Raw genomic sequence first — 26,541 nt, 5'->3', positions numbered from 1 at the left:
CACTGAGGAAGTGTGGCCCTGGGCCCAGGGCCACCGAAGTGCAGGAAGAATGTGCTCTCTCCCTGGGAAGGGAAGCAGCACACCCTGTATGAAGCCTGTTTACCTACACGCGTCATTTGCATGAAGGTTACGGAGCGGTGGCTTCCTGCCCATGGTGGGAGCTCATCTGAGACAAACAAGGTACTTTCGAGATTGTTGAGGTGGTGTGTCCTGGGAGAGACGCCTGAACTCCTGCCAGCAGGACTGGAAATGCGAGTTACTCCTGCTCCTGCTGAGGATCAGACCAGAGCGTTGCCCATCAGCGGGTGAATGGATAAGGGTCTGCTCCCCCAGGCAGCAGATGTGGTGAGAAACTTGCGTTTAAGCCCCATGAAGGCTCTGAAGGCTTGTTCTGAGGATGGTACTGAGTTTCTCAGGAGATGGGAGCAAAGGATGGGTATCCTGAGTGACGGTTCTCCATCTGTCCTTTGTTTTCTTTTATTTTTCTAAAATATGCCTTTATTGATTTCAGACAGAGGAAGAGAGGAAGGGAGAGGGGGAAAGAGAGAAACATCAATGATGAGAGAGTCGTTGATCGGCTGCCTCCTGCAGGCTCCTGACTGGGGATCGAGCCTCCCACCCGGGCATGTGCCCTGACTGGGAAACGAACCATGGTCTCCTGGATCCTAGGCCGATGCTCAACCGCTGAGCCACACCTGGCAGGGCACATCCTTTGTTTTCTGTGCTCATCTAGACTTTAGACCTCCCACTCCCTTTTCTTCCTCCCAGCATTCGGATTTTGTCATTTCCAGGTGCTGATGGTCCTAACTGGACCTGCAGAAAAGCCAAGTTCTGGTCGCCTGGGCCCGTCCTGTAGCATCATGAAGAGTGCTTGTGTATTTGCCCTAAACCACATGGAGGGAGTGGCTGGGTACCAGCGATGTGGAGATGAATATGCCCCTTGGCCCTCAAGGAGCTCAGTCAATAGGTCTCTTTTAAAGCCATGGTCTTGGTACTACTGACTTGGAGGGAGGGGTCTGTGCATCCAAGGTGGGGATTTGTAACCTGGGTCTGTGGCCCTCAAGAAACCTGTGGACAGAATGCAGATATACACAGGAATGGGGAAAATTACACCTTTAGTGTTACTTTTCTCTTGTGATCTTTCTTGGTGACCTTGTTTAGCTCTATGGCTCGTGTTCATTTCACACAATGATTCACAGTTACACAGATAGATCAGCCAGGTGGCCTCCCTGGGCCTGCTCACATTAACTAGGATGCTAGTTGCCAGGATCCTGGGCTTTTATCAAAATGCCATCCCGCCTCACCACACTCTCTCACAGCTACCATCCTGGCCTCTTTCTGTCCATGTCTTTCTACCTTCGAATCCAATCAGTAATTCCAGGTGCTTCTCACTGGCTTATTTCCACTCTCACTTGGAGGTCAGCTTTGCCCATGAAATGTTGAATAAAAATTTCTCCCACAAGGCCGTTGGTTCAAGGGCAGCTCATTCTTGCTCCTGGGCTGCATACTTGCTATTCAGACCCATGCCTACAACAGTTTGGGGCACAAAGCCTCAACTGACCCTCTGGACTTGCCCTGGCTCGCAGGCCTGGCGTATAGAGTCTCCCTTTCCACCTTGGCGCTGTCCCCACAACCCAACTTTTCTCTTGGATTCATCTAGAAGCAAACTGGGTTCAAATCCTGGCTCTGCCTCTTCTAGCTGTGCAGCACTGGGCTGATTACTTACCTTCTCAAAGCTTCATCCCCTTACTGTAAAATGAGGGTGCTGATGGTGCGGGTCCCGTGGGTTAAGGGAGACCGTGCCCGGCAGCCTTCACTGTGTGTTAGCGACGCTCGTTATTTGTGTTTTATTTTTAATCATTATTAGTAGTTACGTGTATTATGTGAGCTAAGTATGATCATCACTGTTATTGCCCTTAGGAGACTGGATAAAACGTTAGCATACTCCTAACTGCCACTGTGAGTGAACAGGTGTAAGTAACACATGATGAAGACGAGTTTTGGGAAACAGCGCGTTGTTGCGAGTCAGGGTCACGGGCACTTCTGGGGGTTACAGCGGCTCGGGCGGCCCGGGCTCCCCCGCTCCCCCGGGGCTGCGTGGCTCGGGGTGGGGCACCGAGAGTGAAGAACCGCTCTGGGAGGCAGCTGAGTGTGACTCTCCCACGGAAGCTCCTTGTTCACACGATGCTCTGTCACTTTAGACGCTGGCCCACGACAGGCAGCGAAAGACGGGAAACTGCTGCCGCCACAAACCGGCGCCAGCACGAATCTGCAGGGCCTGCTCTCCGCCTCATCCTCCCTCCCGGTGGCCGTTTTCCACCAGCACCCCCTTCCTCCTGCCCCCTTCCCCTCTCGCAGCCCACTTTCCCCCCGGGGTCCCCCCCCCCCCCGTGCTGGACACGGGGACGCACGCCTCTGACACGTTACAGGCAGCGCGGTATCCTTAGGGCGCGGGGGCCCTGAGACCCTCAGTGAAGCCGCTCTCGCTGCCCAGGTCCCCCTGGAGGGGGCCTGCGCCCCAGCTCGGCATGAGGACGGCCGCGCTCGCCGCCCCGGCTCTGCACGAGGACGGCCCTGCTCGCCGCCCCGGCTCTGCACGAGGACGGCCCTGCTCTCCGCCCCGGCTCTGCACGAGGACGGCCCTGCTCTCCGCCCCGGCTCTGCACGAGGACGGCCCTGCTCTCCGCCCCGGCTCTGCACGAGGACGGCCCTGCTCTCCGCCCCGGCTCTGCATGGACGGCCCTGCTCTCCGCCCCGGCTCTGCACGAGGACGGCCCTGCTCTCCGCCCCGGCTCTGCATGGACGGCCCTGCTCTCCGCCCCGGCTCTGCACGAGGACGGCCCTGCTCTCCGCCCCGGCTCTGCACGAGGACGGCCCTGCTCTCCGCCCCGGCTCTGCACGAGGACGGCCCTGCTCTCCGCCCCGGCTCTGCACGAGGACGGCCCTGCTCTCCGCCCCGGCTCTGCATGGACGGCCCTGCTCTCCGCCCCGGCTCTGCACGAGGACGGCCGTGCTCGCCGCCCCGGCTCTGCATGAGGACGGCCCTGCTCGCGGCCCCGGCTCTGCACGAGGACGGCCCTGCTCTCCGCCCCGGCTCTGCACGAGGACGGCCGTGCTCTCCGCCCCGGCTCTGCATGGACGGCCCTGCTCTCCGCCCCGGCTCTGCACGAGGACGGCCGTGCTCTCCGCCCCGGCTCTGCATGGACGGCCCTGCTCTCCGCCCCGGCTCTGCACGAGGACGGCCGTGCTCGCCGCCCCGGCTCTGCACGAGGACGGCCCTGCTCGCCGCCCCGGCTCTGCACGAGGACGGCCGTGCTCTCCGCCCCGGCTCTGCACGAGGACGGCCCTGCTCTCCGCCCCGGCTCTGCACGAGGACGGCCCTGCTCTCCGCCCCGGCTCTGCACGAGGACGGCCGTGCTCTCCGCCCCGGCTCTGCACGAGGACGGCCCTGCTCTCCGCCCCGGCTCTGCACGAGGACGGCCCTGCTCTCCGCCCCGGCTCTGCACGAGGACGGCCCTGCTCTCCGCCCCGGCTCTGCACGAGGACGGCCGTGCTCTCCGCCCCGGCTCTGCATGGACGGCCCTGCTCTCCGCCCCGGCTCTGCACGAGGACGGCCCTGCTCTCCGCCCCGGCTCTGCACGAGGACGGCCCTGCTCGCGGCCCCGGCTCTGCACGAGGACGGCCGCGCTCGCCGCCTCTGGCCTGAGCTTTGCGCAGCAGCCTCCGGGCAGTGTGCTGCCGCCTTTTGCCACGTTTTTAAATTAATGATAAAAACTTTGCAAGTAATTCATGAGTACATTCTTCTTGTAAAGGATTTAAATGATCCTGGTCTGTATATAAGGTGAGACTTCCTTCAGATGCCTCCCCTCTGACGCACTGTGTCCCCAGAGGACACGCAGTTTGACGTGAGTTCTTTCAGTTCGGTTTTTTGAAACACGTTCACGCATGCACACACACACACACTCCAATAATCTACATAATAGATTTTTAGCAACTTTATTGAGGACTGATTGACCTGTTATAACCAGTACATATTTAAAATCCATGATTATATACATTTTGACCTTTTTATACACCCGTAAATCCATGACCACGGTCACGATAAGGGCACAGCCACCCTCCCTGCCGTTTCCCTGCGCGCTCTCGAGCCCCCCTCTTGCCCCACACCCACTCCACCTCTCCTCAGCAAACCCTGACACGCCTTCACCACTAAATATGAGTTTGCATTTCCTAGAATTTACTTAAATGGAATCATACAAGGTGTATTCTTTTTTGTCTGGCTTTTTTCACTTGGTATAATTATTTTGAGGTTACTTCCACTTATATCAATAATTCATTGCTTCTTTTTTTTATTGATTTCTGAGAGAGGAAGGGAGAGAGAGAGATAGAAGCATCAATGATGAGAGAGTCATTGATCAGCACGCCCCCTACTGGGGGTGGAGCCCGCAACCCGGCATGTGCCCTGACTGGGACTCAAACCATGACCTCCTGGTTCATAGGTCGATGCTCAACCCCTGGGCCACACCAACTGGGCTCATTGCTTTTTATTGCTAAAGAATATTCCATGAAGTGAGCATTCCAGCATTTCTTTATCCGTTCACCTACCGACGGACGTTTGGGCTGTTTCCTGTTTAAATCTATCACAAGCAAAGCTGCTATGATGACTGGTGCACATTGTTGGTAAGAGCATACGCTTGCTTTTTTCTCCTAGATACCTAGGAATGGAATGGCTGGGACACATGGTAAGTATCTGTTTAACTTTTTAAGAAACTGGCAAACTGTTTTCTGTAGTGGTCGCACCATTTTCATTTCCACCAGTAGAGTAGGAGAGGTCAAGTTCCTCCACCTCCTCACCAACACGTCTTCTTAAGTTTAGCTATCTCAATAGGTGGGTAATGGCATCTCAGTGTGGTTTTAATTTGCTTTTCCTTAATAGCTAATCATGTTGAGCACATTTCAACGCACTTGTTTTCCATCTGTATAGCTTCTATGGTGAAGTGTTCATTCAAATCTTTTGCTCAGTTTTAAAAATCAGGTTGTTTTTCTTTTGAGTTGAGTTTTTAGAATTCTTTATATAGTCAGGGTACAGTCTTTTATCTGATATTTGATTCACAGATATTTCTCCCATTCTGTGGCTTATCTTTTCATTCTCTTGTTTCTTTTGAAAAACAGAACTTTTAATTTTAATAAAGTCCAATTTACCCATTTATTCTTATATGGATCATGCTTTCGCTAGTCTCCCAGAAATCTTTGCTGAAATCAAGGTCACAAAAGTTTTCATGCATGATTTTTCTTCCTGGAAATTTTATAGTTTTATGTATCGGTCAATAATCATTTGGAGTTAATTTTTGAATATCAAAATTTATTTTATTTTATTAGTATTTTTATATGGACATTCAGTTGTTCCAACGCCTTTTGTTGAAATGAGTGTCCTTTCTCCACTGAGCTGCTTCTGTTACTTGGTTGAGAATCAGTTGCTAAAATGTGTGTGGATCTCTTTCTGGATTCTCTATTCCAGTTCACTGAGCTATTATTTTTTATTTATGCCAATACCACTCTATCCTAATTATTGAGGCTTTATAATAAGTTTTGAATTCAGGTAATCTTTGTTATCTTCCATCTCCGGCCATCTTTTCCAGTGTTGTTCTGGCTATTCTAAGCTCTTTGGATCCCATATAAATCATAGAATCCATTTGTCAGTTCTTATATAAACATCCTGCTGGGATTTTGAATGAGATTGCATTCAACCTCTGGATAAATTTGGGAAAAAGTGACATCTTAAATATATGAAATCTTCTGACCCTCAAACACTGTATGTCCCTCAATTTATTTCAATTTTCTTTAATTCCTCTCAGCAATGTTTTGTAGTTTTCAGTGTGCAGGTTTTCACATTTTAAAAGATTTATTCTTAAGTATTTCATATTTTTTGTTATTTATTTATTTATTTATTTAAACATATCTTTATTGATTTCAGAGAGAGGAAAGGAGGGGAGAGAGAGAGATAGAAACATCAATGATGAGAGAGTCATTGATCGGCTGCCTAGCCTGCAACCTGGGCATGTGCCCTGACCGGGAATCGAACCCCAATCTCCTGGATCCCAGGTCAGTGCTCACCCGCTGAGCCATGCCCGGCCGGGTTGTTAGTATTTTAAATGCTGTAAATTTCCAATTGCCCATTGCTAGTATATGAAAACACACACGATTTTTGTTATTGATCTTGTGTGCTGCGACCTTGCTGCACGCACTTATACTAGTGGCTTTTCTGTAGATTCTGTCAGCCAGCTTCCACAGACAGCTCTGCCTCCTATGAAGAGAGGCAGTTCTAATTCTTTCTTTGTGGTCAAAATGCCCTGCTTCCCCCTTCCCCTCCTCCCCTGGACTTAGTGGAAGCTACACTGATACTCTCCAAGGACCAAACTGGAATTACAACTAAAATATAGAAAAACCATCCTCAATAATCAACTGAAGATGAGCTGGAGAGCACCCTCATAACCAAGGAGGAAAAGGGAGACCCCATAGAGACTGGTAGGAAGTGTGGAGGCATGAAAGGGCTGGCTGGGCTCCGACAGGCAGCAGCTGAAGGTCCTGAGGGAGATCTCAGCTGTGGGGGGTTCCCACTGAGGACTCTGGGGCCTAAACCCCAGGCTGGGCTCCCCAGCCCAGAGTGCCAGAGCTGAGAAAGATGCTCACATAACATCTGGCTGTGAAAAGCAGCCAGGTTTCTGTCTGCCAGGGAGAGGCAGCTGGAAATGCAGGCACCCCTTAAAGAGCCAACACACACAGTTTCTTGTGCAGCCACTCACCTTGGGCTCTGGCATAGGGAGGGCAGAGTGGACTGGAGCTGTGTGAAGAGAATCTAGGGTTGTGGGCTCTGGAGACAGAGTTCAGAGGAAACCCTTCTGGATTCCTGTCATTCCCCCATACTGCAGAGGCAGACATTTACCTTCCACACAGCTTTTGCTTGAGGGGGAAGCAATTGCCCCACCCTGCTAGAAAACCTCTGGCCCTACCATGTGGAGTTTCTACAGACTGAGGCTCATTAAGAGAATCAGATTAATCAGCCTGCAGGCAGAGGCAGACTTCAGAGTGCTTTGAAGTCTTCGCCTGATTTGCTTCTGGACCCGGGCCTTGGAAAAGCAGACTTTGGTGTGCATCTTGGTCATGCCCAAACGCACCCAGCCCCAACAAGGGGACCTCAAACCGTGGGTTGATAGCTCCAAACAGGGTACTCAAGGCCAGTCACAAACAGCATCTGACATTGGCCTGCACCAGAGACCTTCCAAAAAGACTAAGAGCCCTAGCAGGCCTAACGAATACATAGAAACAAACACAAATAGGCAGCCAAAATGGGGAGACAAAAAAGCCCCAAATGCAAGAACAAGAGAAATTTCCAGAACAAGAGCTAAATGAAGTAGACATAAGCAATCTCTCAGATATAGAGTTTAGAATACTGATTGTAAGGATGCTCAACACCATGAAAAAAGATATGGAAACTATGAAGGAAATTAAGAATGACAGTAGAAATAAAGAATACATTGGAAGGAATAAAGGGCAGATTAGAGGAAGCTGAGGATTGGATCAGCAAATTAGAAGACAGGGTAGAAAAAAAAATCACTCAATCAGAGATCCAAAAAGAAAAAACAATTAAAAAACAGGAAGAAATCTAAGGGAGCTGTGGGACAACATGAAATGTAACGACATTAGCACCATAGGAATGCCAGAGAATGTTGAAAGTAGGCAAGGGTTAGAGAACCGGTTTGAAGAAATAATGGCAGAAAATTTCCCTAACCTGGTCAAGGACAAAGTCACACAAGTTGAAGAGACACAGAGAATCCCAAGCAAGAAAAATCCAAAGAGGCCCAAGCCCAGACACATCATAATTAAAATGCCAAAAATTCAAGACAAAGTGAATATTAAAGCAGCTAGGGGAAAGCAATCTGCTACCTATAAAGGGGCTCCCATAAGTTTGTCAGCTGACTTCTCATCAGAAACTCTACAGGCCAGAAGGGAACGGCATGAAGTATTCAAGGTAATGAAAAGCAAGGATCTGAAACCAAGACTACTCTATCCAGCAACACTATCATTCAAAATAGATGGTGAAATAAAGAGCTTCCCAGATGGAAAAAAGCTAAAGGAGTTTATCACCACCAAGCCAGCATTGCAGGAAATGTTAAAGGGACTGCTGTAATAAGAAGCTGAAATAGAGAGAAAGAGAAACATAGGCATAAAGAAATAAAATGGCAATAGATAACTACCTATCAATAATAACCTCAAATGTAAATGGATTAAATGCTCCACTAAAAAGACATAGGGTGGCTGAGTGGATAAGAAAACGTGACCCAAATGTATGCTATGTACAAGAGACCCACCTCAGAACAAGACTCACACAAGATGAGAGTGAAGGGAGAGGAAAAAATTTTCCATGCAAATGGAAATGAAAAAAAAAAAAAAAAGCTGGGGTAGCAGTACTCATCTGAAAAAACAGACTTCAAAATGAAAACAATAAGGAGAGATAAGGAAGGTCACTACATAATACTAAAGGGATTGATTGAACAAGAGGATATAACCCTGATAAACATATATGAGCCCAATATAGGAGCACCTAAATTTATAAAAAATCTTCTGGAGGACTTTAAGGGAGATATCAACAGCAATACAGTCACAGTAGGGGACTTTAACACCCCTCTGACTTCATGGAATAGGTCTTCCAGGCAAAAAGTCAATAAGGAAACAGTGACTCTAAATGACACACTAGGTTATATGGATTTAATGGACATTTATAGAACATTCTACCCCAAAGTTGCAGAATATACATTCTTCTCAAGTGCACATGGGTCATTCTCAAAGAGAGAACACATGTTAAGACACAAAACAAGTCTCTACAAGTTCAAGAAGATTGAAATCATAGCAAGCATCTTCTCGGATCACAGTGGCATGAAATTAGAAATTAACTACAATAAAAACACTAAAAAACATTCAAACACATGGAGGCTAAATAGCATGTTATTAAACAGTGAATGGGGTACCAATGAGATCAAGAAAGAAATAAAAAACCTCTGGGAAATAAATGAAAATGAACAGACAACACCCCGAAGTCTATGAGACACAGTAAAAGCAGTCCTGAGAGGAAAGTTCACAGCACTGCAGGCCGACCTCAGAAAACAAGAAAAACTTCTAATAGACTCTCTGTTCCTACAACTTAAAGACTTAGAAAGAGAACAACAAGAAAAACCCAGAGTGAGTAGAAGGGAGGAAATAATAAAGATCAGAGCAGAAATTAATGACATAGAGACTAAGAAAACTGTATAAAAGATCAATGAAACCAAGAGCTGGTTCTTTGAAAAGACAAACAAGATTGATGAACCTTTAGCCAGACTCATCAAGAAACAAAGAGAGAGAACTCAAATAAACAAAATCAGAAAAGAAAGAGGTGAAATAACAACTGACCCAACAGAAATACAAAGGATTGTAAGAAAATACTATGAACAACTATGTGTCACCAAGCTGGACAACCTGGATGAAATGGACAAATTCCTAGAAAAATACAACCTTCCAAAACTCAATCAGGAAGAGTCAGAAAACCTGAATAGGCCGTTAACTGCTGATGAAGTTGAAGCAGTAATAAAAAAACCTTCCAGCAAACAAAAGCCCTGGCCTGGATGGCTTTACAGGGGAGTTTTATTAAACATTCAAGGAAGAACTAACACCTATCCTCCTCAAAGTATGCCAAAAATCCAAGGGGAAGGAACACTTCCAAGCTCTTTTTAGGAGGCCAGCATTAGCCTAATTCTGAAACCAGATAAAGACATACAAAGAAAGAGAATTATAGCCAAATATCTCTAATGAGCATAGATGCTAAAATCCTCAACAAAATATTAGCAAATTGGATCCAGCAATATATTAAAAAGATCATACACCATGACCAAGTGAGATTTATTTCAGGGATGCAAGGCTGGTATAATATTCACAAATCAATAAATGTGATACATCACATAAACAAGTTGAAAGACAAAAATCACATGATCATATCAATAGATGCAGAAAAAACATTTGACAAAATCCAACACCATTTTTGATAAAAACTCTCAGCAAAGTGGGAATAGAGAGATCATCCCTCAACATAATAAAGGCCATATATGACAAATCTACAGCCAACATCATACTCAATGGGCAAAAATAAAAACTATTTCCCCTAAGAACAGGAACAAGACAGGTGTGTCCAGTTTCACCACTCTTATTCAACATAGTACTGGAAGTCCTCGCCACAGCCATCAGACAGGAAGAAAACATAAAAGGCATCTAAATTAAAAATGAAGAAGTAAAACTGTCATATTTGCAGATGACATGATATTGTACATAGAAAACCCTAAAGACTCCACAAAAAAACTATTAGATTTAACAAATGAATTCAGCATGGTAGTAGGATACAATATTAACACCCAGAGACCGATGGCATTTTTATACACCAATAATGTACTCTCAGAAAGAGGAACTAGAAAAATAATACCATTTACCCTGCAACAAAAAATTAAGATACTTAGGAATAACATTAACCAAGGAGGTAAAAGACCTGTACTCAGAAAACTACAGGACATTGAAAAAAGAGATAGAAGAAGATATAAACAAGTGGAGGAATATACTGTGTTCATGGATTGGAAGAATCAACTTCATTAAAATGTCCATACTACCCAATTCAGATTCAACACAATTCCTATTAAAATACCAACAGGATATTTCACAGATCTAGAACAAACATTTTGAAAATTTATATTGAACCAAAAAGCTCCCACTTCTAAGAATATATACTAAGAAACTGGAAACACCAATCAGAATAAACTTACACAACCCTATGTTCATAGTAGTGCAATTTACAGACACCTCTAGTAGCAATATGTTTGCTGATACATCTCCTAGGGCAAAAGAAACAGAGGAGAAAATAAACGTATGTGACTACATCAAAATAAAAAGCCTCTGCACAGCAAAAGAAACCATCAATAAAACGAAAAGGGAGCCCACTGTATGGGAGAACATATTTGCCAAAGACTCGTCTGATAAAGGGTTAATATCCAAAATATATAAGGAACTCATACAACTTAACAAGAGAAAGACAAACAATCCACTTAAAAAATGGGCAAAGGACCTAAGTAGACACTTTTCCAAAGAGGACACACAGATGCCAAGAGACATGAAAAAACACTCAAGGTCACTAATCATCAGAGATGCAAATTAAAACCGCAATGAGGTGTCACCTCACACCTGTCAGAATGGCTCCATCAACAAATCAACAAACGACATGTGCTGGCGAGGGTGTGGGGAAAGGGGAACCTGGTACATGGCTGGTGGGAATGCAGACTGGGGCAGCCACTGTGGAAAACAGTGTGGAGTTTCCTCAAACATTAAAAATGGAGCTGCCATTTAACCCAGTGATCCCCCTTCTGGGAATATATCCTAAGAAACCGGAAACATCAGTTAGAAAGAACTTATGCACCCCTATGTTCATAGCAGAGCACTTTACAATAGCTAAGATTTGGAAACAGCCCAAGTGCCCGTCAGTAGCTGAGTGGATAAAAAGCTGTGGGACATTCACACCGTGGACACTACGCAGCTGTGAAGAAGAAGCATCTCTTACCTTTGATGCAGCATGGAGGGACCTGGAGAGTATGATGCTAGGAGAAATAAGCCAGGCAGAGAAAGACAAATACCACATGATCTTACTCCTGTGGAATCTAATGAACAAAATAAACTGATGAACAAAATAGATTCAGAGACATAGAAGCCTGGAACAGACTGAGGGATCTCAGAGGGAAGGGGGTCTGGGGGAGAGGGCGGGGAGAGGTTAATCAAAGAACTTATATGCTTATATGCATAATTTTTGGACACAGACATTGGTCTGGGGAAGGCCTGGGGGTGGGGTGGATGCGGAGTGGAGGGGATCAATGGGGGAAAAAAGGGGACATCTGTAATACTCTCAACAATAAAGATAAATTAATAAAAGAAGTGGTGAGAGTGAACGCTTTTGCCTTGTTCCTGACCTTAGAAGGAAAACATTCCACCTTTAACCATTGTATATGATGTTCCTGTAGGTTTTTAGTAGAGGTCCTAGATTGAGTTAAGGAAGTTTCATTTTATTTTGGTTGCTGTATTTTTAAAAAAATCAGGAATAGATATTAGGTTTCTTCAAATGCCATTTCTATGTCTTTTGAGATGATAATTTGTTTTTTCCTTTTTTAGTTTCATGATATTGTGAATCACATATATTTATTTATTTATATTTATATTTAAACACAGATTGATTTTTGAATGTTAAATCAACTTTGCATTCTGGGGAAAATTCTGTTTGGACATAACGTGTGTGTGGTGTGTGTGTATGTAATTCAATTCAATTTTCTAAAATTTTGTTGAAAAATTTTTCATCTATATTCGTGAGGATCATCGGTCTGTAAGTTTTTCTTATAATGTCCTACCTGGGCTTGCTATCAGGATAATAGAATCAATTGTGAAGTGTTCCTTCTATAATTTTCTGGAAAAGTTTGTACACAAACTTGCCATTGATTTTTCCTTATATTTTGGTAGAATTCACTACTGAAGACATTTGGACCTGCCATTTCCTTTGTGGGAAGATTTCTAACTATAATTACACTTTCTTTAATAGATTTAGAGCTATTCAAGTTATCTATTTATTCTTGACGAAGCTTTGATAGTTTGCATTTTTCAAGGAATTTATCCATTTTATCTAAGTTGTCAAATTTTTCATCATAAAATTGTTTTTTGATAATTATTGTTTTAATATCTGTAGGCACCATAGTAATTTAACTTTTCTCATTCCTGATGTTAATTTTTTTTTTGCACCCCCCCAACCATATTTGTCTGGCTGGATGTTTATCAATTTTATCTATCATTTCAAAGAACAAAGTTTTGGTTCCATTGATTGTTTTTTCTTTTTCTGTTTTCTATTTCATTGGCTTTTTACTTTGATTTTGTTAGTTCCATCGTATGGATTTAGTTAGCACGTCTTGTTGTGGTCAGTGCTAGAGTCCCCCCGTGAGTTCCGCGTTAGCGACACCCCAGCTTCTCACCTCCTTTGCTTCCTGTCTCCAGGGCCCCTGTTCCTGGCTACCTGGTGCCCAGCGTCTTACAAACCACCGTTGCACGTATTTTGCCTACTTTTTTGGTTGTTTCAGGCAGTAGGGTTCCCGGTATTTCATTTTGGCCAGAAGTGGAGGTTGATGTATTTTTCTGCTCTTTGACTTTTAAAAATTATTTTAAATTAATTTTTGGGTCTCACAGGCGCGCCGCCTTCCCTAATGGTGGCGCGGCCCCCGGCGCTGTAACGGTGCCGCCGGTCGCTCCTCCTCCGGGCCAGATGTTGTCAGAGCTCTTGAAGGGCGGCGGCCCGTTTGCAGGGTTGGGGAGAGCCTGGCCTGGATTCGGTGTTGGAGCGTCAGACATCTGGGATGGCGGGTGCTGCCAGGTGCGAGGAGCCCCCCAAACTGACAGCTGGGCGGCCAGCCGACTCACGCATGGATGCCCGTGGCTGTGCCGAGCCTTCCTCCCCTGGTGGGCACTTGGAGTCCCAGCGCTTCGCTGTTTCAGACCAAGCTGGAGCCAACACGGTCATGCGGACATCTCTGTGCACATGGGTGAAATATCGGTCAGGCGGTGCCTAGGAACGGAATTCCTGCGGCAAGGCGTGTGCTCAGTTCAAATTTCCATAGGTGCTCCCCAATTGCCCTGCGATTATACTGATATTACCCCACTTTACACTCCAGACGGCAGTGTATGAGGATTTCTGTTATTATTAATCTTTAAAATTTTTCTATCTGATGGGCAAAAGCTGATGCCTTGACATCTTAACTTGCATTTCACTGGTAACATGTTCTCATGTCTCTGACAGGTTGTGTCTTTTCTTCTTTTAAATTCCTGTTTGAATCCTTCGTCCTCTGACTTCTCTATTGCAATTATTTTCTAAGATTCTTTTTGCTTTTGTCTTGAAGAAGTTTTAAATTTTTATGCAGTTAAAACAGTGTTGTTGTTTTTACCCTCAGCTGATGGTATGTTTATTGATTTTAGAGAGAGGAAGGGGGGGAGAGAGAAAGAGAGAGAGAGACATCAATGTGAGAGAGAAACATCGATCCGAGATGGGGCTGGAACCTGCAGCCTCGGTGTGCGCCCCGGCTGGGAAGGGACCCTGCGCCTTTTGGTGTACCCGACGGCGCGCCAACCACCCGAGCCCCCTGGCCAGGGCAACAGGAAATGTCCTTGGAGGGCTTTAGGCTGTGTGTTTTGCTGAGGAACTCATTCTGGATCTAAGATTATAAACATATTCGCCTGCATTTTCATTTAGTATCTTCATAGCTTTTTCCCCCTGCTGTACTTTTATCTATCTGGGATCTATGTTTACATGTAGTGGGCGTGTGTGCATGTGTGTGTGTGTGTGTGATGTGAGAAGAATCTAACCTTTTTTTTGCAAGAGGCTATGCAGTCATCCCAACCCCATGAACCGGCATCTCATCATTTCATCATGGGTATCACGCGTCAGCTTTCACCCAAAGTGAATTCCTACGCACACATGAATCTGCCATGAGACACTATGGAATTTTACCGATTTTTTCACCAGCATCAAGCTGTTTTAATGATTAGAGCTGCGTGGTATTTTGGAGTTTGGCAGGTTAGTCCGTGTCAGTGGCCGCTTGCTGTCCAAGAAGAATGAATGGCACGTGTGAGGGGCTGGAAGCATGAAGGGCGTGATGTGATCAAGGCGCCGACACGCGTGTTATCACCGGGGAGTAACCGGGGGGCGAGGAAGCGAGGCTGGAGGCACAGGCGGACCTTGAGGTCGGGTCTGTGCCGCCTAAGGGGTTAGGGGAGTTGCTTCAGGATCAATCTGGGGGCCAACCTGGTTAACTTGTCTGCTGGACGGACACTTGGGCAGCAGCAAGAGATGAGGCTTCAGGCCCTAGATCTTGAGATGGAAGTGCAGGAGGGAGAAAGGGGCCACGAGAGGCCGGAGGAGGCACGGTCCGAGCAGGCGCAGCACACTGGCCGCACTCTGTCGCTCCGCGCAGGACGCTGGTTCTTCCAAACAACACAATAAATGAAAAGGCATCATTCCTGAGCACTACATCCCAGACTGGTGCCAAGTACCTTCCACTTGCCACCTCGCTCTCTCTCTCTAATAACACTTTTGCACTAAGCTTTCTATTATTACCCCCATTTCATAAATGATAAAAACTGAGGTTCAAACAAATTAGTACAACTAAACTGAGATTAAAACCTAGACTTGTCTAATTCCATCGCTGTCTTATCTCTTGAGTAATTAGCAGCCTTCCTTTGCACCTGGGCATTTCCCAAACATGTATAACAAAAAATGTGAAAAAAATTGAAATAAACAGACATTCACCTGACTAAAAGAAGCTGTGTGCTTAGTTTTTTATGTGAGGCTCATTCGGTGTCTCTGAAGGTTCCAGTACACTTGAGAAATTAATATTTGATAGCACGTCGAAAAATATCTTTTTCTATCCTGCCTCCTTTAAGACTTGTACATATATCTGGGCCTTTGTCTAAGCCACTTTCTTGAAGGAACCTAACTCCCTAGATTCTGCAATCTTTAGTTAAATTAAACCAGCCAACCCATTTTTTAAGATTGTGATAGTGTGTTTACTGAGGTTTCTTTCCTGCACTCTCCTGACCTCCCTCTTTCATTCATCCTAAGAGCGTGGAAATCTACCATTAAGAAAATATTGATGTAGAGAATTTAATTTACAGCGCCTGTTTTCCTCTGTAGTCAGAGTTATGCCTAGAGTAAGACTAAAATAAGGTTTGCCAATAAATTAAGTAGATCTCAGAGTATTGGCCAAAAGTGGAAGGGAATTTTCCAAGATTATGTGATTGAGATACAAAGTTAGAGGAGCAGAGCCCCCCCCACCCGACGCCCTGTTCCTTGACATCTTCTGCCCCACGCCACCGGGAGGGAGTGCGGAGCCAGTTTTGAACCGGGTCCTCCTGCCCCCCCCCCCCCCCCCGCGGCCACAGCTGACGGAACCGGGCTGGACACTTGGCCCCAAGTGGAGCAGTGATGCTAAATGGACCAGTGCTTTCTTCCTCCCGGAAACTTTGAATTGGATTTAGAAATGTGATTTATTTTCTGCTGGCTATTTTGAAACAAGAATGCAAATTTGGGAACTATGGGGCAGCCACGTTTGGCTCTTTGCTCTTCCAAGTCAGCCAAAGCTAGTCTGAGACAGGGAATAAAGTGGACGCATGGAAGCAGAAATGAAAGGACATCTGGCCCCAGAAAGGGAGTGAGAAAGCAGAGGAGGAAGGTGGGGAGAGAGCAGTTGGGGGGAGAGAGGAGGGTGGAGGGGAGAGAGAGAGAGAGGGAGGCAGGGAGGGAGGGAGGCTGGCTGCAGAGTCCCTGACTCTCCTCCAGCTGCTGCTCAGGCTCCTGCTGGGAGGCCTGGCTGCACTCGCTAACCCTCAGTTCCAGGCCATACCCCTGCATGATTCTCATTCCCTGTTTTGGTTTGAGATAACAAAAGGGACCTTGATTAAGACACATTTGCTCCCTGGTGCTTCTCCAATCGCGGGATGGCAGGCAGGAGTCGGGAGTGTGTGGGGCAGTGTCTGCGTGTGGATGGCGGGGCTGCGGCCGGAGTGGCCCGAAAACGCAGGTCAACTTTGTGAAGAGAATGTGTTGGGAAGTTTTCTGACCCCCAGTGGAAAGGCGGGGATGCCGGGGGATTCATGGGCATTTGGGGTAGATGGTCCAGTGGGAGAGGAGTTGGGACATCCATTTTTTGGGGGGGCTATCCAGAAGATCAGTCATACGGGTGAAGCACAAGGTTGAGGCGGCACAAGATCCTGGGTCACAGTCAGGAGGATGACGACCTCCAGGGTCTGAGCCACCGGAGCAGAACGCTCTGACAGGTGACCTGAAGCAGCGCTTAAAGCCTACACATCTGTAAGCAGAAGTGAGCCCACTGTAGCCACCCGAACTACTAGCTCCAGAGGGACGTTTTATGATGTTTCAGAGGACGTGTCTTATGTATCTGAAGGAAACAATGGTTTTAGCTCAGACCCCAGGTGGGAATGACTTTCTCCAAAAGGAGCTTTATATAAACTGTCTCTGCACCAATGTTCAAAGGATACTGTTCACGGCAACAAGGATTCATCTAGTAAAGTGACCAAGCTCAGAGCTTCTGTGAGAACGAGACAGAATTAAATCGGAGCCACATCAGCCCTCAGTACGTTTGAGCCGGGCCTGCCGCTCCCCCGGCTATCTGCGCCGGCCGCCGGGCCGCCGCTGTGGTTTCCCACGAGCAACGCCTGGTGCGTTCACACCCCCTGAATCCAGCCTCGCAGCTGATCAGCAGGGAGGCTGCCTTCTGTTTTTGGCCACTAGGAATGGAATCTCCGTGGTGTGCCCTGAAAAACATCCCCTTTCGCAGTGTGCCTCCTCTGGGAGGTGCCCGGAGAGGACCCCGGTCCTCAAATCGCAGACTCTGAGTTGAAGAGGGTCCTTAAAGGTGAGTGCCATGCCTTAAAGTCCCCCAAACTGACTGCGTGGACAGGCATTCATCCCATTTGCTGCGGCCCAGGCCCTGGGCCGGGCCATTCAGTGTGGGGCGGCCTTGGTCATTTCCACCCACTTGAAATGTGCTTCTCCGGAGTCTGCACTTCTGGCCCCCCGAACCACACGGGGTAAGCACAGCCTGTCCCCCACAACAGAAGCCAGCGCCCCGTCCTCTGCGGCCACCTTCTGCAGCTCACCCACTCTGTTCTTTCAACATTTCACGTCCTACGTGGTTTTAGACTCTAATTCTCACTCTTCCCTGGGCTTGTCCCAGTGTGACCAGAGCCTCTTTTAACAGATGTGTCATTTAAAATGGAACAGTGAAGTCCTGAGCTGCTCAGATAGTGCAGGACAAGCGTGGCGGTGTGTCTCCCGTAATCTTGACACCGCATTATTTCTATCGCTGCAATCTAAGTTCGATTAGCTTTCGCCCCTTTGAAGCCATGTAACACGCTGCCTCGGTGAGAGCCTGAAGTGCCTTTCACATGACTGTCATTGCGGTTTCTCATTCCCGCGCGGAGATCCGTTGAACCCACGCTTGTTAACCCATTCAGTTCTGCTATAAATGGGTTCCTTTGTGTGTCACCAAAGAGCCTATTACAAGTGTTACACTGACAGATCCAGTGATGCCTTGTTGCTTATAGGACACTATAAGCCCTGAATGACATAGACTTTCTCTTGTGACTTGAATTTTGGCACCATGACTTAAAGCTCCCTCTCATTCTACCCTTTAGCCATCTCAACTATAACAGCTCACCAAACATGCACGGTGTCATAGCACATGCGTTCCTTCTGCTGAGGATGTCTTTACTCCCGCTGTAGGCCTGGTGAACACCCACTCATCCTTAAAAACCCAGGTCAAATGTCACCTCCTCCGTAAAGGCTTCCATGATTTCACCCTCTAGGGCTCCTGGGAAGGCACAGAGTGCAGTGGCTTTCCCTTTGCCGCACACTTAGGGTCACAGTCAGAGTCCTGTGTTGAGGAAAGCTATTTGCTTTATTTACATATTTCCAGAAATGTTGGTATCAACTGCTACTAGTGTGTGCTTTCCTAGGTGCCAGTCTCAGAACGCAGGGCTTGGCGGGCATTCCTGCTCTTTGACTTCCCAGTGCAGCATGTCCCTGCCCTGGCTTCTGCTGGTGCTCCACCATGTTCCCCTCCTCAAGGCTTCTTACTGACGACGTCTGCGCCTCTCTGCTCGGAGGCTCTGGCCTCAGGGGATGTGTGGCTGTTGCTCAGGTGGCCTGACGAGCCCGAGTTGACACCCCTGCAGCAGCTCCGTCGGTGACGAACAGTGGTTGCTGGAGACATGCCGAGCTCTTTGCCTCTCAGTGGCACAGCTCTGGCGAATGTTCTACCGCATCTCCCAAAGGTGCCCAGAGGGGCCGAGCAGCAGGTGCCCCGCTGGTGACCTGCTCACTAACGTTCCTCGAATTTGCTCCTCCCACCCCATATCACCGCCCCGCTGCCCTACCAGCACTTGCTGTCACCTCCCGAATCAGCTACTTGCACTAAAACCCTGCTCTCAGGGTCTACTGCTGGGGAAACACCAAGTAAAACGATGCCATTTGGCAGATGAGGAAACTGAGGCTCACACAGGTGAAATAACGTGTCCAAGCTGCCTTTTCAGTAAACGGCAGAGTCAGGGTGAAAGCTCAGCTTCGTGGGAGAGCGACTTCATTGTCTCCCTGAGACCTGGGAGGGGAGGGGTCTGGGCCAATGAGACCTGAGAAATGCCTCTGGGGGACTCCTTCAAGGGCTCGAGTCCCGACACCCCCCTTTCTGCCTTTATCCACCGCTTGAAAACCAGCCGGCACACAAGCCTCCCAAGGGCAGTAAAGTGACACTGAGTAATTGAATTCTGAACAAGCCAGACTAATGCAAATATCTGACAAATTGATTTAATTGCATTCTCATACAATAAAGCTGAGCTCTAAAAGGTCAGCTAGAAAATGGGAGAGGACCCGTGGGAGCTTCCAGGAGAGGCCGAGTTTACTACACATTCATCACATTTTATCATCTAATTAGTCCACACAATGCCAAGCTGATGGACGGAGACCAGACCAGGGTATTGACTGGTTATCTGCTTGGCATCTATCATATCACCTTAAGGCTGTCCTGGCACGGTTGGCAGAAGTTAGCCAGTGGTTCAGCAAAAACGGCTGTGCATTTGGAGAAATTGTTTTTCTATAAGGGGTTTGAGGCTCCCGAAACATTTCTCCCCTGCACTGGGCTGCCTCAGAGTGTGACCATCTCACAGCCTGCTCCAAAGGCAGCCCGGAAAGCAGCTCTCCCTGCTCCCGCCCTCTGCAGAATGAATATTTATAAATCAGGTGGCCAGAAAGCCCTTGCAGACTGTGAAGTATTTAATCCAGGTAATTAACCAGTATCAGCCACGTATGGAAATACGTGGGCAGAGAAAGTGGTCTGGAGAAGTTAATGGGAAGCCACTGATTTCTACAGTTTTATTCCATTGGAAATAAAAGTACAAATTTCAGCTGAACCATTTGCGAGGTGGGTGGTGTCAGGTGAATGCGGGCTCTGTTCTGCTGTCTACAGGATGCCGCAACAGATCCCGAATTGGAGGTGTGGGGTGCGGGGCACGGTGTGGGGTTAGAGTCACCTGGATACTCCCCTGGGCGAGGTCAGGTCAGCAAGTGAGTGCACAGCTGGGCTCATTCGTTTTGATTTGTCCTGGAGTCTGGGGGTTGCATATGTATTTGTTTAATTATGTCTTGTAATTATGTAAAATACTAGCCTGGCTTCCAAGGCAGATCTCTAATACAAGTCTGATTCAAAGAAGTCTACTTTTACTCACTGATTCCTCCACATGTTTCCTGCCTTTTCTATTTGTGTTAAGGCTTATTCTACTCTTAACATAAATATGTGTCAATGTAGTATTTTTTATCACGTAACAGCACATAATAAGGTTATAATAATGCATGTATGATAGTAATAATGTTATGTGTTATAACATTATCGATGATGGCGTTAATATATTATGTTAATTGAACACAATGCAACACAACATATAATAACATCATTACACGTCAGTTAGCACAATTTAACATATTATAACATACATGTATCCAACATATATATCAAAGATAGTCTATGTGTTAATTCAACAGAATGTGTGTTTGTGTCTGTATCTCCCTTTTCTCAGATGAATGGTAGCAGGGGAGACACACATTTCTCCAATTCGCTTCTCCCCTTGACGGTATATCCTGAAGACCACTCCACATACGGGGTGTTGAGGAGGAAAGGTTTTAAGTCAAGAGCAAAAGTCTTGTTCAAATTTGAAAACAATAGGAAGACAATTTTCAGATATGCAAGGCCTTGTATGTATTTTATTAAAAGCAAACCAATAAACAGACTCCACAGAGAATGTATCTGTCTAATGTCTGCATGAATTAAAGAAGGTAAATCTTAGGAAAGAAATTGGAGCCCTAAATGGACTGGCAGAAAGTGATGGGAGCAATTGAACACAGAGTTAAGATGTAGAGCCGTTGTCAACTAACAGCATGCAGATGTGAATAAACTCTGAAAGAGTCCCATGATAAAAGTAGTGTTTTGGAAATGAGAACTTGAGTTGAAAATTTCAGATAATAACGAAGGGGGGGACTAATGAAAACAAAGTGTGCCATCTTTGCCATCTTTCTCACCTACGGATGCCGCGTATTCTCGATTTTAATAACTGAAGAAACACACTCGGTTTTTCCAGGGGAACCGTGGCTGCGCTCTCAGGGCTGAGGAGGGGGGCGGCGGGAGACCCGGGGGAGCCTGGGGGAGGTGGGGCCTGCGGCTCCGGGGCGGGCCGCCGACAGGGTGGCTGCAGGCAGAGCCGGGCCTCCTCCTGGGCGTCCGGCAGCCTCTGCTGCTCCCCAGATGTGCGCCATTAATCCAGGAGGAGGCGCCTCCTCCGTTCTCCGTGTTCACACCGCCGAGGTCAGAGGTCAGAGAGGACAGAACAGTCCACCGTTGCCGCCTGTCCTCGTGGGATCAGCTTGTGTTCCTTCTGGCCTTCAAGCTCCGGCATCAGACGTGAGAAGAGCCTTCCAGAAACTGCTCAACTATCTCAGTTGTGCACAAATTCCTATTAAAATGTGTGCGTGTTATAACAATACCAACACTAACGCATGTATACACTACATACTTAGGGATATAAGTACATTAGGGAAATGGCCTGGACTTGATAGTTACCTCTAGGCTTGGCTCTGCCATTCGCCTGTCGGGCAAGTCCCATTCCTCTGGGAATCTGGTTCCTCATTTGTAGTATGATGAATGGTCCCACTGATCTCCGCGGTAGTGAGGCCTTCCTGCTGTGGTTGGAGACTCACTATAGACTGTGCGACCGATACAGGGCACAGCGAGCGAGCAGCGTCACAGCAGTTCCGTGGGACGGGAGGGAGCAGGACGTCACTGTGCTCTCAGGGCGTCAGGGTGACCTCATGCTCCAGGCAGGTGACGGGTGGGGTGAGTGCTTGCGAAACGTAAAATGTATTTCTTACCGGGAGCTGGGCTAGAAAAGCTTCAAAGCTCTTTCCTTTTGTAACGAAGGGTCAAAGCGCACACAGCTTGGGTCTAAAGCAGTTGCTTAGTCTGGATGGTTCCAGGGGCCGAGGACGGAAGGGCACGGGCCACAGTCTGCAGCTCTGCACAGGGCTCCTCACAACCTCCGTTTCTGTTTTCCTCGGCTTTCCAACGCCTGGGTGCACGCATGAAGCACACAGCATTTTAAGTCTGAATTACTTACCAATGGGAAAACTTCCAGGATGAAAACCCAGGCTCTGGCTTCTCTGGAACATTCAATGTCTGTGATGTTGGGCTGGTTCTGTCGGGCAGCAGCTGTCTGGAAGTGAGGAGGCCTTGCTCCCTGCACAGGGGCACGTGTGTTAAAGTGCAGGCTCTATTTATTACTATTTAGATGTGGGGAGGCCAATAGACCAGGGACAGTTGTCATTGAAAATATAGTTTGTCGCTCGAAGTCCCCAAGAGGAGGGTGTGGTGTGTGTGGTGGGGACACGGGGAAGCATGGGGTGGGTCAGGAGGCAGAGGGGCTGGGCAAGGTGGGCAAGAACATTTACCGTAGGGTCTGCAAGGAAAGGCGAGGTGGGGGGGGTGGCAGGTCCAGGACTGGCCAGCAGGAGTAATTTCGGGCTGGGGCCGTAGTGGTGTCCCTGGCGGGCTGGTAGAGGGCCCTGTGGGGATTAGTGGCCCAGAGGGGAATGGTGGCCCAGAGTCTGGATAAAGGAGGTGGTGGGGGTGTGAGCGCTGGATCAGGTGGTTTGCACCTGAAAAGGGTGCTGGCAGGAGGGTCCTCTACCCTCCAGGAACTGGCTGGCCCTGAGGGGCAGCCTCTCCAGAGTCAGAGGGGACCCCAGTGTTAACGCAGAAAACGAGAGGGCGTGGTCAACGCGGCCTGTGGGAGAGTTCACTCTGGTCCCACCAGCCGGGTTCACGGTTCTCACAGGCATTGGGGTTTGGGACTCCTCGCCTGGGGCAATCTCCTCCTGGCCCAGTGGTGAAGACTATTTTTTGGCCTAGAACCCGGCTATCTGCTTGTCACACACACTGAACAGCAGAGAACACGAGGCAGCTGTCCTGCAGGATGTGAGGCCCGCGGAGCTCACCCTGGGGTGGTGGACTGGCTGACGGAGGACACAGTGTCTCTATAACCTCTGACTGCAAATGATGCAGTTCCAACGAGGTGGGATTTTTCTGGGGTTATTGGTAGGACTTGAATCCCTTTGGGCAACAACTGTCTTGGTCAATACCTTCCAGAGCGTCACTCTGACTCCTTGTTTTTAAAATTCTAGTTTAGGACCAGCACTCAGCATTGTCTCTCCCACCAACACTGGGGCGTTTAGGGGCTGGGGGAGAAGTTGGCATTTAGGACTGTTCCCCAGCTGGACAATATGCCAAAGGGCCCTGTCTCATGAAGCCTTTCTGTGCTTTGCAGGGGTTGTTTGAGATCTGAAGGCCGTCACCAGAAAGCCCTCTCCTCCGGGTCCCCGTTCAGCCTAATGCAGGATCAGAGTCATGTTTCTCGGTGATGCCCAGCGTCTGGCATCAGAAGGACCTGGTTCAAGCCCCCGCTGGCACCACTTCACATCAGGTGATCTTGCAATGTATTCAGCATCCTTTAGGCTGCTCTTCATGCGTTAAACTGGGATAAAACCTGTATACGCTGTTGTGAGGGCTGAGTCAGTCAACTAAGAAAAGCACTTAAACCATGCCTGGCGCAAAATAAGGGCACACAAACATTGGCTGTCATCTTACTATTATTCATCAAATGTCCCAGGCCAGGCACGGTGCCGTGCAGCAGAGCTGACACGGCAGGGCCTGTGCCACGGAGAAAGGCAGGCTAGTGCTGGGAGAGCCGCAGGAGGAGCTCTTCTTGGGGCAGGGGTAGAGGAACCCAGGGGAGGCCTTAAGGACAGTGCCAGGGATGGGGGAGGGTGACTGAGGCCCCTAGGGCACAGCATTTAGGAGGCAAGTGACTGACCCTGAGAGTGAGTGTCTCTCAATTTTGCATCCTGGCGCCTCTCCTGCCTCACCTTGGTCCTGGCCCGTTCAAGGAGAGGGGCTGTTAAAGTAGATATTTAAGTGTAAGCAAGTAGGAGGTGGCCATCTGACTACCCCAGCAGAGAGGAAGGCGTCTATAAAAGCATTCCAAGCGAATGAGGCATAGTGTGTTTGGTCTCCAGGATGGGTGAGAGGGCGCCTAAGGTAGGCAGGGTGGCAGGTTAGAGCTCTGCAGAATATGACGCAGAGATGTCACTGTCTCAATTTTATAGTGAACATTCGTACACACACAAAGGGACTTGACATTGATCTGCGGCAATGGGCAACCTCTGTAAACAAACTTAGCAACACACTTAACAAGAAACGCGCAGGAACCAAACCCACACAAACACGGGTAGAATTTTTCGGAGAGACGGGGAAGTTTTGAGCAAGTGGAGAGACGTAGAGCTGTTTGTACTCCTGGTATCACCGGGACTTGTAAACTCCAGACTGACTATATGGCCATGAAACTGTCCTTACTTTCAGGCTCAGTCTCAACGGAAGGCTTTCCCCTGGGCGTGCCTCAGTCCACTGGGTCACGTCAGCCAGGAGAGGGCCGGAGCTTCCATTTCACGCTGCGACCCCTGAACTTGCTCACAGCCGCGGTGACCGGTGGCGCCCCAGGGCAGCGAAGGCCCTTCCTGCGTTTGTCTGGTGACACACGGCCCTGGGTTCTGGATGTGACCGTATAGTGGGGAGAAGCTAGGCCTGAGTGACCTTGGTCGTATCAGCACGGTGGCCCTCAGAAACTTGGGGCTGTAACTAATTTGCGTTAAGAAACATACAGAAATGGAGCATTTCTTGCTTCGTATATCGTAGCCAAGTGCTTACCATCTACCACCTACAGTCCAGAATCCTTTTTAAAAAAAGTCCCAGTGGGCCCCGTAATTTATAACCGCTGTTTCTAGTGAAGGCAGTGGGGTTGGCCAACTATTTTCAGACTTTTTCACATAAACTCTCCCAAGGCGTGAGAGCTTGGACCGGCGCGTTTTCTGCTGCTCAGTGGCCGGAGGCGGGGCTGGGCCGCCATCGCTGCGCTGGGGGACCCCATACTTGGGGCACCGGGACGCGGGTTGGGTTCCGGGCTCCCGTGTCGTCATTCTCTCTAGGTCAGCCACTCCCCAGGGTGTGCTCTGGGGGGTGTCACGTGAGTGAAGGGGGCTAGTGGCACCATGGCGGCTCTTCAGGGCTCGGCTGGGAACTGGGCTGCCCGTGAGGCGAGCCACTCGTGGGCCGGCCTCGGGACAGCCTGCGACAGTCAGCCGCCCTGCCCGCCTTGCAGCAGGACTATGGGTTTGCTCACCAGGCCAATGCTGAAAGCCGCTCAGTTGCCTGCTTTTCTTCAGTAACTCACTTTTTAAAAAAATTATCTTTATTGTTGAAAGCATTACAGATGTCCCCCTTTTTCCCCTTGACCCCCTCTGCCCCTCCCGCCCCTCCTGGGCCTTCCCCACACTATTGTCTGCGTCCGGGGATTGTGCATATCCGTGTATACGTTCTTCGCTAAGCCCCCCGCCCCACGCCTCGGTGTCGGCCACCTCACAGCCTCTCCTGAGAGGGCAGGTGTGGGAATGCTCTGCAGAAGCCGAAACACCCGGAGGCTGCTCGACCCGATGGCTACAACGGAGAGGCTGAAATTAAATGGGCCTGAGCCCTCCACCTGCCCTCCTGTTAGACATTAACTTTCTGCAGGCGGCCCCCCGCCAGCCTGATGCGCCCTCGGGCTCGACGGCGCGGTCACCCCGCTGCTGCTGGGAAACCCTGGGCGGCAGGGAGAAGACGGAGGGGGAGCGCCCCGCAAACACCCGGGGCCCTTCTAACTTTTGATGTTGGTCTCACCCTGGCTTGTAACCTGCCCTCCACGGCGGTGGAGAAAACCTGGAACTTTATGTTTTCCTAGAAAGCCCACTTGGCAGCGCACAACACGTATATAGACAAAGAGCCTGGTTGCCTCAGATCCCGCACAGCGCGGTGCAGGAGGCTGCTGTCCCTCAGGCCCTGTCGCCTCCCTGTGGAGGAGCCAGGTGCCTGCCACACACAGGGCGACCTGGGCTCGAAGCCGGCCGCCTGCTGCCAGGGCTGCGTCTTCTGTTTCCTCATCTGCAAAAGGGAGGCAATAATAGGTGCCCTACTTTCCGGACGGGGGCTGTGGAGACAAACCGAGACACGTGTCCCAGAATAAGCCACACTGTTCAAATGCAGGACGGTTTTCGATCCTCGCTGCCTCTGAACTGACGACAGCCCTCGGGCAGCGCTGCTCCCTTCCCAAGCCTCGCACCCAGGCCGCAGCTCTGCAGCGGAGATGGAGGACGGGCGGGGGGCACCCTCCTGTGGCTGCGAGGCCATCGGTGAGCGACAGGGCTGGGGGACTGCCCCCAGCTGCTCCTGTGCTTCGTCCACG

Source organism: Miniopterus schreibersii (assembly GCF_964146895.1).
Source record: "Miniopterus schreibersii genome assembly, chromosome: 3".
In the NCBI taxonomy this organism is placed as follows: domain Eukaryota; kingdom Metazoa; phylum Chordata; class Mammalia; order Chiroptera; family Miniopteridae; genus Miniopterus; species Miniopterus schreibersii.
The sequence above is the reverse complement of the archived record's forward strand: the minus strand, read 5'-3'. Positions refer to the sequence as shown.